This window comes from Gracilinanus agilis, chromosome 1 (assembly GCF_016433145.1).
Source record: "Gracilinanus agilis isolate LMUSP501 chromosome 1, AgileGrace, whole genome shotgun sequence".
Taxonomy (NCBI): Eukaryota; Metazoa; Chordata; class Mammalia; order Didelphimorphia; family Didelphidae; genus Gracilinanus; species Gracilinanus agilis.
In genome coordinates this window covers 768,287,617-768,300,219 of record NC_058130.1, presented here as the reverse complement: position 1 = coordinate 768,300,219, position 12,603 = coordinate 768,287,617, and positions in this window count along the sequence as shown.

The window sequence follows — 12,603 nt, the reverse complement described above, 5'->3', positions numbered from 1 at the left end:
TTGCCTTAATCAGCAGAATAAACCAAGCATCTTTCATACATCAGACAAGCTTCTTATGCATATTTTTATTGATGCTTTATTTTTATATCACATTCATTTGTGAGTGTATTCCCCACTCTTCTCCTGCCCATTGAACCATCCCAGAGAATATTTTTAATAGAGGAAAAAAAGAAGTGTATTAAAATGAGCCAACACAAAAAATTGGAATATGAGGGGATGCCCTTCAATTGAGGAATGGCTGAACAAAGTACGGTACCTGTTGGTAATGGAATACTATTGTGCTCAAAGGAATAAAGAACTGGAGGAATTCCATGTGAACTGGAAAGACCTCCAGGAATTGATGCAGAGTGAAAGGAGCAGAACCAGGAGAACATTGTCCACAGAGACTGACACACTGTGACACAATTGAATATAATGGATTTCTCTACTAGCAGCAATGCAATGCAATGACCCAGGACAATTCTGAGGGACTTATGAGAAAGAAAACTAGCCACGCCCAGAGAAAGAACTGTGGGAGCGGAAACACAGAAGAAAAACAACTGCTTGATCACATGGGTGGGTGGGGATAGTATTGGGGATGTAGACTCTATATGGAAATGCATCTTGACATGTAAAACCCATTGAATTACTCATTGGCTACAGGAGTGGGGGAAGGGAAGGGAAAGAACATGAATCATGTAACCATGGGAAAATATTCTAAATCAATTAATTAAATAAAATTTTTCAATTAAAAATAAAATAAAATAAAACAAGCCAACATGTCAACTATGTCTGATGAGTCTGTTATGCATCATATGAGAGTATAAGATGTAGCTTCTTTTTCATTGTTTAAACCCTTCTCTTCCATCTTAGAATCGATACTGAGTATTGACTTCAAGGCAGAGGAGCCATAAGGACTAGGCAGTGAAGGTTAAGTGACTTCTCCAGGATCACCCAGCTAGGAAACGGCTGAGAAAATGTAGCTTCTGTTCTTACAAAGGTCACAGATTACCCAGGGAGATGTGACATATATATTCATGTGAAATAATTGTTTGTTATTGTTCGGTCATGTCCAACTCTTTCTTATCCCATGGACCATAGAACACTCATACTGTCCATGGAGTTTTCTTGACAAAGATACTAGGGTGGTTTGCCATTTCCTTCTCTATTGGATTAAGGCAAAAAAGAAAAAAAAAAAAACCTGCCTTGCCCAGAGTCACACAGCTAGGTCAGATTTGAACTCAGGTCTTTCAGATTTCAGACCCAGGTCTCTCTATCCATTGAGCACCTAGCTGACTCTATAAAATAATTATAGAATAATACAAATCACACTACAGAAAATTGCTTCACTAACATGGAAAAGAAAATGCAAATGAGTTTCAAGAAGAGAGAGATGAGTGGGCTTTAGGGAAACTAGGAAAGGGAATAGAGGAAATAGGGGGAAATGGATCAGGGACTCCAGAGGGGTGGAAGTTTGAATGGGGAGAATGGAGGAGAGCCTTGGAGGAACTGGAGCAGTAGTGAGCCTGGCATGTTGGGGAACATCGAGAAGGCTGAGCTAACTGGAGAGGAGGGTGTATGCTGGGGAGACTAGGTTGACGTGTAGAGTGTGGCCACTTGTGGACAACTCTGGGTGCCGTGCAGAGAAAGAATAACAATGAAAATAGCATTTTGAGAAATCAGGGATATTGGAATGTATGAATCTTTGGAGGGACTACAGAGTGGGAGACAGAAGTCTGATAAACACATTCCTTTTTTTTAAAAACCCTTAACTTCTGTGCATTGGCTCCTTGGTGGAAGAGTGGTGAGGGTGGGCAATAGGGGGTCAAGTGACTTCCCCAGGGTCACACAGCTGGGAAGTGTCTGAGGCCAGATTTGAACCTAGGACTTCCTGTCTCTAGGCCTGACTCTCAATCCGCTGAACTACCCAGCTGCCCTGATATACACACTCTGAGAGTAATTCCAAAGGAGAGATTAAGTGTGGTCATAATGGGAAAAATGGGCAGTGAAGTGACATAGTAGACAGAGTGCACAGTAAGGCAGGGAAGAAGGGAAAGGGGGAGGAGAGGAGAGAGAAAGGGAAAGGGAAATGGAGAGGGGGAGGGAAGAAAAAGAACAGGGAGAAGGGAAAGGAAATGGGAAAAGGAAAAGGGAAAGGGAAAGGGAGAGAATACTTGGAGCAGAAGCTAATCCTTGTCTTTGACAGAATCACAGAATTTCAGAAGTGGAGGAGCCCTTGGCAGCCTCTCTTCCACTTCACCTTCTAAGAGTCTTAACTGCCACACAACTGGCAAGAGATTGCCCAGGCTCTTCTTAAAGCCCCATAATGAGTGGCTTCCTTGGGAAGCCACTGCCTCCTGACATAGCTCACTGCCCTCTGGCACAAGCTTTCATTTTTATGACGTTTTCCTTCCATCAGGTCTAACCTTGTCTCTGTCTCCTCCAACCATTGCTCCTGGTTCTGACTTAGGGAACTAAGGAGAATCAGCCCAAGCCCTCTTCCTCTGGTTAGTCCTTTAGTTACTTAAAGATATGTCATCTCCAACTGAATGGAGAAAACCAGGCCCAGAGATAGGATGTCCTGGGTTCAAATCTGACCTCAGACACTTCCTAGCTGGGTGACCCTGGTCGAGTCACTTAAAGCCCATTGCCTGGCCATTATCGCTCTTCTGCCTTGGAACCAGTATGGATTCTAAGATGTAAGGTGAAAGTTTGAAAACAAAAAGCCCCTTGAGCAATGTCAAATTAAGTCATTAACTATCTGGGGCTGAGCTAAGTGCTTGGAAATATGGAGAAAGGCAAAAGCATCCCCTGCCCTCAAGGAGCTCATAGTCTGATGGGGAAGCAACGTATAAAGAACTGGGAACATGCAAGATACATACAGAGTAAATGAAGGTGATCTGAATGGGAAAGGCATTCATAGCTGGGGAACTGGGAAAGACCTCCTATGAAGAAGGTAGGCTAGCTTTTTTTTCTTTTTCTTTTTTTTTTTCTTTTCTTAAACCTTACTTTTTGTCTGAGTAACAACTCTCAGACAGAACAGACAGCTCGAAGACAGAAGAGTAGTAAGAGCTGAGCAACTGGGATCAAGTGACTTGCTTAAAGTCATACAACTAGGAAGTATCTGAAGTCAGATTTGAACCCAAGTCCTCCTGTCTCTGGGCCTGACCCTCTAGAGATGCCCAAGCCACCTGGCTGCCCCTAGAAGGTAGGATTTCAGCTTAATCTTGAAGGAAGCCAGGGTAAGTCAAGAAGGAGAGTGTGCCAGGTATAGGGGATGGCCAAGACAAAGACCCTGTGTCTGGAGGATTGTGTTTGAGGAACAAGTCCAATTCATAGTACAAGTGAAGGCAAAGAAAGTGTAAGAACTTTGGAAAGAGAGAAAAGGGTCGGGTTATAAATAGCTTTATATGGCAGACTGAGGACTTTATATTTGATCCTGGAAGTAAAAGGGAGCCATGGGAACTTGTTGAGTGGGGTAGTGACATGGTCAAGCATCTATATCTTAGAAAAAATCACCATGGCAGTTGTGGGAAGAACAGATTGCAGAGGAGAAAGACTGGAGACAGAAAGATCTGGCCAAACCCAGGCTGTAAGGATAACAGTTTACAACCTGGGTTTAAATTTGACCTCAGATACTTCCTAGCTATGTGACCCTGGGCAAGTCACTTGACCCCAATTGCCTAGTCCTTTCCACTTTTCTGGCTTATAATTGATACTAAGACCAGAAGATAAGAGGAGTGTTTTAAAATCACCACTTGCCAGCTGTGTGGGTCATAGATGGGAGAGGTTGAGAGACTAGAGATAAGAGGACTCAATTTGAGTGTTATACTCCATATGGGAGGTGCTGATGACAAGAACTGAAAATAGCAGGCATTTATCTAGCACTTACAGCTTTACAAAGATATAGAGACATAGTTGGTCAGTATTTCCAGTTAAGTCTGATTCTTCATGACCCAATTTGGGCAAAGATCTTGAGTCATTTGCCATTTCCTCCTCTAGTTCATTTTACAGGTGAGGAAACTGAGGCAAAGAGGATTAAGTGATTGATCCAGGATCACTCAGCCAGTAAATGAGTGAAGCTGTATTTAAACTCATAAAGATTCCAAGTCTGTGTGTATTAAGATTAAAATTCTTTAGAGACTGTATCTTAATTTATAAGTATTTATTAAATATTAAAAGGTGGACCAGAGAAAGAAAAAGCCTCAAGCCACATGTGCTTGGCCGTTCCATTAACAAACCTCTTCCCAGAGCAGCCAGCCACCCCTCCTTGTTCTGGATTCCCCCCAAAAAATGTATTTTCCTCCTTCTCATGCCTCAAAGTTATGCTCTTAGGGATGTCCCTTTCCAAAGTTCTCCAGCTAAAGAACTCCAACCTCATTCCAGGCAGGAGCCAAGGGTCTCCAGGAGTCTGAAATGGATGCTTCAGACTGCCTGTCCCCCACAGTCTTAAATTCTTTATTGACAGATAAGCTACTGGACTTTGTTCTTAATTCACTAAGAGGGTGGAGAATTCCAAACTTAAGATCGAAACTCTCCCTTTTTAAAGTCCAAAGTTAATCTTAGAGTACTGAGAAAAAGGGTAGGAGCCAGCGGAAATTTTTCACAGTAGGTATATATGTGTGTGTGTTTATATATGTATCTACATGCATAAGTACATATTCCAGACTATTGGCTAGGTGGCTAAATGGTTAGAGCTCCAGGTCAAATCTGGCTTCAGATACTTACTAGCTGGGTGACCCTGAGCAAGTCACTTAACCCTGTTGGCCTTGTGAAGAGGGCTGGTATTACCTGGACATTTGGACTCACTGCCCAATTGCCTTTATACTCAGAATCTTAGAGGTGAAAGACTCCTTGGAGGTCATCTAGTCCCACCAGGTGTGAGCCAGTAAATGTTTAACAACTAATTTTCTGGGGGAAAAAAGTTTGACATGCTTTTAACACTTTATATATTATTTGTCATTTTGTTATTATCATTCTAATCCATGTTAATAACATGAAAATATTACTGTTCACATTGTCCTGAGATCTTTCTGTCCCCAAGTCCAGGATTTGCTCTGGGTTCTCTCCCTACAAGACACCTTTCCTTGAGTGAAAAGCTACCTCCAGAGGTTTATGAAAATCTAATAAAGGACCAAGACAAAGCTGGCAAGTTCTTTCCATCCTTTGCTAAATTAAAGAAGATGGAGCCCAGCCAAGCTGAAAGACCTCCTTCAGCTGGCGAAGCTCTGGTATCTGAAGGTAAGTACCATGATAGAAGAAGGGGGTCCTCACTGGCAGGGATCAGAGAGGCCAAAGAAGCAAGAGAGAGTCTGGAAAGAAGAAAGGACACACCCAAAGTATACCTTTGATGGGCAAACTACAGCCCCCTGAAATGTTCTATCTGCCCTGGGACGTTATTCCTAATCTGATGAATACAGTGAGGAGGATACACTACAATGAAACCTCGAGAAAGAGTTGCCTTAGAAACAGACTGACAGGTGAGCATTTCCTTTCCTTTGGCCCCTCTTTAAAAAGTTTGCCCATCACTGGTCTAAGAGATAACTCTAAAGTATGCTTCATAGTGAATCAGGGACCTTCCAACCTCTAGCTACCACTGCAGAGAAGGACCCAGAGTGTGCCTTTGTCTTAGAAAGTTACCTGGAGCCCCCAGAGGATAAGTGACTTGTTTAGGTGTGAAGAGGAGGAGAGACAGGAAGTGACATGGAAAAAGTGGTATAAAAAGAGAGCAACATGGTCTGGGAAAGCATTCCTTTCCTGGCATTTGGAGTGAGTGGCTGAGATTCCTTTCCTGGCGTTTGGAGGAGACTTTTTCCTTGGATCCTGTGTCGGTTTGCTAGGTGAGTGGCTGAGATTCCTGCCTTGGCTTTGGAGGAGGCTACATTGGTGGAACTCTGGCTGAAGACACCACGGGGACCTCTGGCTGAGGATTACTGGGAAATCCACATGGAGATGGGACTTGGGGAAGCCCCTGCTGGGGTTGAGCCAGAGAGGAGGGCTGGTAGGCTTGTTAAGGCTCTCTTTTTTCTACATTTCCACTTTCACTTTTTCCACTTTCTTTGTAAATAAAAGCTGCTAAAAGTCATTTTGATTTTAGCTATAATATTTTAAAATCGGTGACCACAATATTACTTTATAACTTTCCTATTTAGTATCAAACCTAAATTTAAACCTTACATAGGTCAAGAATATGAATTTGAACCCAAGTCTTTCTGACTCAGAGGCCAGGCTTCACTCATTAGGCCACCCTGACTTTCTGATTCAAACTCTTATGTTTAAGGAAAATGCAATGTAAGTAGGTAGTTGGGTCCCCATTTCTTAGGGTCAAGTGGTTAGAAAGTCAACAAGGTGAACTTGTAGCATGATCTGCTTGACTTGAGGAAAATCCAGATTCAAACCTCTGGCAAAGCTTACTAGCTGTGTGAATGTGGGCAAGTGGTCTAACTCCTTCAGTCCTCAGTTTTAGCTTTCAAATGGGGCTAGGAGGAGGGGGAAGGACTTTGAATGGCAAATAGAAAATTTTATACTTCCTCCCGGAGGTGGAAGAAAGCCACTGGAGTTTATTGAGTAGAGATGACCAGGACAGGGAATTGGGGGGGAAAGGGGGAAAGGTGGGTTGACATGATCAGATCAAGCTTCAGGAAAATCACTTTAGTAGTCAAATAGAGAATGGATTAGAGTAGGGAGAAACTCGAACCAGACAGACCTCCCAGCAGTTATTGCAATAGTCCAGATGTGAGACGATCAAAGTCTATACCAGAGTGATGGTAGTATCAGAAGATACAAGAAGGCATATTTGAGAGATGTTGCTTAGGTGAGATCAGCAGGCCTTGGTAATAACTTGGATCCAGAGGGTGGAGGGGGAGGGGGGAAAGGATAAGAGATAGTGAGAAGTCCAGGATGACAGTCTAAGGGAATGGGAAGATGGTGGTGTCTTCTACAATAATAGGTAATACTAATGATAATTAAAAAATAATATGGCAGGTGTAAGATAAAATGACTGAGGAAACAAAGGTCTGAGAATATTGATTTATTAAGTAATGCATGCCAATTGCCCAATAAATTGGGACCCAGTCCCTCCCTCAGCTTGGGACTAGACCCCAAATACAGTGGAAGGTAGACTTTTATACATTAAAAACAAACCCAAAAAAGTCTAATTAAAAACAATCAAATAAGACCAATTAATTAAAAGGAAACTCCAATATTAGGCAATCTGATTTCTATTTGAATAAAAGTAATCTCAGGTTACCCATATATCTTATCTGAAAACTGGACAGTGGACACAACTTCCCACTGAGAGTCAATGATTGATGACCCTTTTTCTCCCTCCTTTCTTGGAAGCCAGAAATGTTCAAATGGCCCTGAGACAGGCTGATTGGGAAGATTGAACGCTCTGGGTCCACTATGAATCAAGCTAGAAGATGAAATAGAAGATCCAAGAGGCAGGAGACCTCACAGGTCAGCTACATCGGTTCTTCTAGGATCCACGTGGGGAAAGGCAACTCCTCCGAGGGAGCGACATATTAGTCAATTATAGGTTTTTATCCTGAATTGTTATCTACCTCCTAGAGACCTCCAACCCTGAGATTCAGATCTTTGTGAAGGGCCCCAACAACCACAGCAAGGTTTATGCTGTTGACCCTGACAACTACATCCAGGACCTAAAGGAGAAAGATTGAGGAAGTAGGGGACCTTCTAATGGAGAACCAACTCCTAGAATTTCCTGATTACAAGAGCCTCAGAGATTATGGGATCCAGAACAGCAACACCACCATCATGAGAAAACTCTGACCCCCAAAGAATATTGACTTCTGTGTGATATACTCCAGGACAAGGAGAAGACCTGGGTAATCCCCATGATTCCTAGAAATGGCTATAAAGGAGGAAGCAAATCATCTTCCCATTATTATTCTAATAATATAACTATGAATAGTAATAATAATATAGCTGCTATAATACTATATAAATAAGTATTATACAAAACAACAACCATAACAATATGTAGCTGTTATTCTAATAATAACTAATTATTTTCACCAAATAGGTGCTAAAAGCTCATTGCTTTCAGTCTATGGAAGAAACAGATGATATTAGCAACTTCTGAATTTCAGTGTCCCCATCACACACACACACACACACACAAAGCCCTCATCACTCCATATTAGTTCTGGCTCTGCCAATAACTATAGTCTGCAAGGTAAGCACACACTTCCTACAATCACATATTTTCACACATTCAAAAGAAAATAAATGGAATGTTCACAAGGAAATGACAAAGAACATTATCTCCTCCTCACTCAACCTCCCAACTACAAGTGCATATTTTTGCACTTGTAATATAACCCATTACCAACAACTTTGAGATTGAACTTTTCTGGAAAGAGATTCTAGAGAATCCTTGAAGAGTGAAGAGCTAGCAAAGGAGATGCAGATTCATAGGCAGACACACAGACAGATGTAGGAACTGAGGGAACCACACTGACTCCATCTTGTGACTCAGTTCTGGAGCTGGCTCAGTTCCCTTTCCATTCATTTTTATGGGTCTAATTCAATTTCTGTTTGTTAGAAAATTTTATTGAATTGTGGGAATTGGGAGGAAACCTTATTGCATTGTTTGAACCTTGCCCTGCATGACTAGGAAACTGGACCACCTGTATCTGCTACTGAGACCCTTAACTAAAGACCTAGATTATGCTGACTTCTTAGCCCAGTAAGATGTGAAGAATGATGCAAAGAGTTTTCTCACAATTCTAGCCCTCAAGTAACCTATATGTCTTTTTTTTTTAACCTTTACCTTCTGTCTTGGAGCCAATACGTAGTATTGGCTCCAAGACAGAAGAGTGGTAAGGGTAGGCAATGGGGGTCAAGTGACTTGCCCAGGGTCACACAGCTAGGAAGTGTCTAAATTCAGATTTGAACCCAGGACCTTCCATCTCTAGGCCTGGCTCTCAATCCACTGAGCTACCCAGCTGCCCCCTAACCTATATGTCTTACCTGAAACTGACTCCTGTTTTAGTAGTTAACCAGTTATTTTTTCCATGTTCCTTTGATTGAACAGACACTTGGAAAGGGCACTTCTTTTTCTGATTTCAGGGAATTCTACCTGTTTGCTCTCTCCCTCCCAAATTAGAAAGTCTCTAATCTTTCCTCCAATTAGAAATTAATGAGTATCTAAGTTTATATCTTGGTTGTTTTCTTTAATGAATTAATCTTACTTGATTATTTTTAACGCGTAAAAATCTCTCTCCCCTATATTCAGGTCCAGTGCCAAAGCTGAGGATACCTGCTCCTGATTTGTTATACAACTGGCCTTCATTGCTTATTAAATCAATATGCTCAGAATTTTGAACCTTTGTTCCTTAATCATTTCGTTTTTTACCCAACACACAGATAGGCAGATAAAGATAAATAGATGATAGAAAGATAGTTTATAGGCAGATAAGACGGAGGCAGACAAATGGAGAGATTTATTGTTCAATCACTTTTCACTTGTGTACAACTCTTCATGGCCCTATTTTGAGGTTTTTTTGGCAAAGGTATCAGATTGGCTTGTCATTTACTTCTCCAGCTCAGATGCGGAAACTGAGGCAAGCACAGTTAGGTGACTTGCCCAGGGTGACACAACTGGCAAGTATCTGAGGCCAGATTTGAACTCAGGAAGTTATGAGTCTTCCTCACTCTAAGCCTAGCACTCTATCCTCTGAGTCATGTAGCTATCCTAAATGGATAGATAGATGCATGATAGTTAGGCGAACAAGATAGACAGAAACAGATGGACAGGTAAGTAGGTAGATAGATAGATAGATAGATAGATAGATAGATAGATAGATAGATAGATAGATGGATGGATGGATGGATGGATGGACAGACAGACAGATAGATACACAGATAGACAGGTAGGTAGGTAGGTAGGTAGGTAGGTAGGTAGGTAGGTAGGTAGGTAGGTAGGTATGTGCGTGTGTGAGAGAGAGATGACAGATGAGAGAGATAAGACATTCATTATGAAAATACAAATACAGGCAAAAAGAAATACAGTCCCTGCCCTCGAGAAGCTTATATTCTAATGCCTGATAACAACACATATAACCAGAAGTTGTGGGGAGGAAGGTACCCACAAAGGGGCATGGTAGAGAAGTCCAGGAACAAAAGCCAGGGGAGGAATCAAGGTGTGAGTATGATGTGTCTGAGCACTTCCTTGAAATGGAAATTATGAGAAAAATTCACCAACTGAAAGAAGAAACCACAGGTGGAGAGATATCCCAGGGTTGGAAGACAAATATGTGGTTGTAGATTTAAAGATGGAAGGAAACTTAGAGACCAACAAGGCTAGCCCTCTAATTTTACAGATGAAAGAACTGAGGTCCAAACAAGGAAAGTAACTTGCCTAGGGTCACTCAGATAAGAAATGTCTGCACCAAGTTTTGAAGTGCTCCTGACTCCAAATGCCCTGTCCAAGATGCAAAAGAACCCTTCTTGGAAAGAGAATTTCATAAATTAATATCACTGGAAAGAAAGAATGAATGAAAAGGAAAGGAAGAAAGAGGGGAGATTTGGTACCACACTTAAAACTGGGCATGGGAAGGGTTAAACAAGCACAAGAGAGAAAAAGAGCAATGAAAATAAACTCACAAAATCTCAGTTTGAGCAGGATAACCTGAGAAAAGGGAAGTTAGAGAGGGAAGATTAGGATCAGATTAATATAAGCAAAACAAAGTCTATGTGCAGACTTTTATAAGGATAAAAATGTATTCTGTATATGGGTAAGTAGGTGAGTACATGCATACAATGTAGTTAATAGAAGAATCAGCACTGTTGACAATTTTGCATAACTGGAAAATTGGATTAAATTTCCCAGTAAAAAGAAAAAGAGATGAAGAATGGATAAGATTACCACCACCGTTCGCTGCATACAAGAAGTATATTTTAAATTTACAGACACATACAGAATAAAAATGAAGGGATGAAACAAAATCTATCATATTTTATGTGTTTCCAAAAAAGTAGGAGTGGTAGTCATGGTCTCTGATAAGGCAACAATTAAAATGTAGCAAATCAAAAGAAATAAATAAGGAAATTACATTATGCCTAATGGAACAATAGAGAATGAAAAAAGAATATTTATATGTACTACTTGGCTTAAAGGATAAGTTCTTTTTATTTTTAAACTTAGGACTGTCTTTATATAAACAGTAATTTGTGGTTGTAGACTTATATTTCTCATATGTATCTAAAAAGGCATAACTTTCAAATTATTCTGTGAAGGGGCGGAAAGCCTTCTATAGCCAACATTTCTAATCTGGGATGTATGAACTTTGCACTTGAAGGAGACCAAAATGACATGACAACATCCAGGTCAATGTACAGTGTGTCCAACTATGACTGGTTGAACCAAAACAAGGTTGGAACGCTCTACCACAGATCAGGTGCAAATACCTCTATGAACATTTGGGAGCCAGGTGGAGAGACTCAGTGGCTTTGTGTTGTCAGCCATTCCTGTTGCTCATATGGACAGAAAGATTTTCTCTGTTTTGCCCAATAGTAATGGATAAAACTGATTGTTTCCATGATGGAGAAAGAGTATTGAAGAGAGAAAGACCCTGCTAGCCAAACAGTAAAGGGGAAGGGAGTGGTGATGGGAGCTCTAGTGTCAATGGAGCAAAATAAGAGGGTTAAAGTCAACCCAGTCTTGCTGCCTGGTGTTGCACTAGTTACCTAACCTCTTTGGGTCTCAGTTTCTTCAACTGTAAAATGAGGGAATTGGAACTAGATGTCCTCTGAATTCTTTCTATGATCCTATGAACCTGGGTTACTTTGACTCTGGGGCCAGCTCTCTTCACTTGGTCAGGATGTTTTTCCCTCCTTGTCTACAAATGAGAAATAATGCCACTTGCTTTTTCTACTTCACAGGGCTGCTTGTACATAGAAAGCTTCATCAAGTTAATAGTGTCAGAGGAAATGAGCACTGGGATTCTGAAGGGTCAAGAATTTGGGGTCCTTTCCCAAATTGTGAGCATCAAGAATAGCAACTATGCTCCTGCGATCAAAGCTGTCTCAGCTTGACTGACTTGGAGCCTCTGGGGAAGAAGGAAGGAGCATTGTCCAGATAGGGAAGGTTGAGGTTCACTTTTTCCATCTTGGAAAATTGATTTTCTTTCTAGGTAGAAATGGGATTCAATTCCATAAAGCACTGAAGAGGCAGCCAAGCTTACAGGATAGAGAGTTGACCTTGGAGTCAGAAAGACTAGGGTTCAAGTCTCAACCCTGAGACATACTGGCTGTATGTATGACAGTGGGCAAATCTTCAGGTCTCTTGTCACTCTATAAAACTCTGAGTTGCCTGACTCTACAGGCATACCTATATCAAAGAAGGTGCTGGCCTCCAAAAATAAAGCAGAATCATGGTAGCTCAAAAAGAAACATGAGATGGGGCAGTTAGGTGACTCAGTAGATAGACAGTGAGACCTAGAGATGGGAGGTCCTGGGTTCAAATCTGGCCTCAGACATTTCCTTGCTATATGACCCTAAGCAAGTCACAGAAGAGGACAGGAGAGGAGAGGAGAGGAAAGGAGAGGAGAGAAGAGGAGAGGAGAGGAGAGGAAAGGAGAGGAGAGGAGAGGAGAGGAG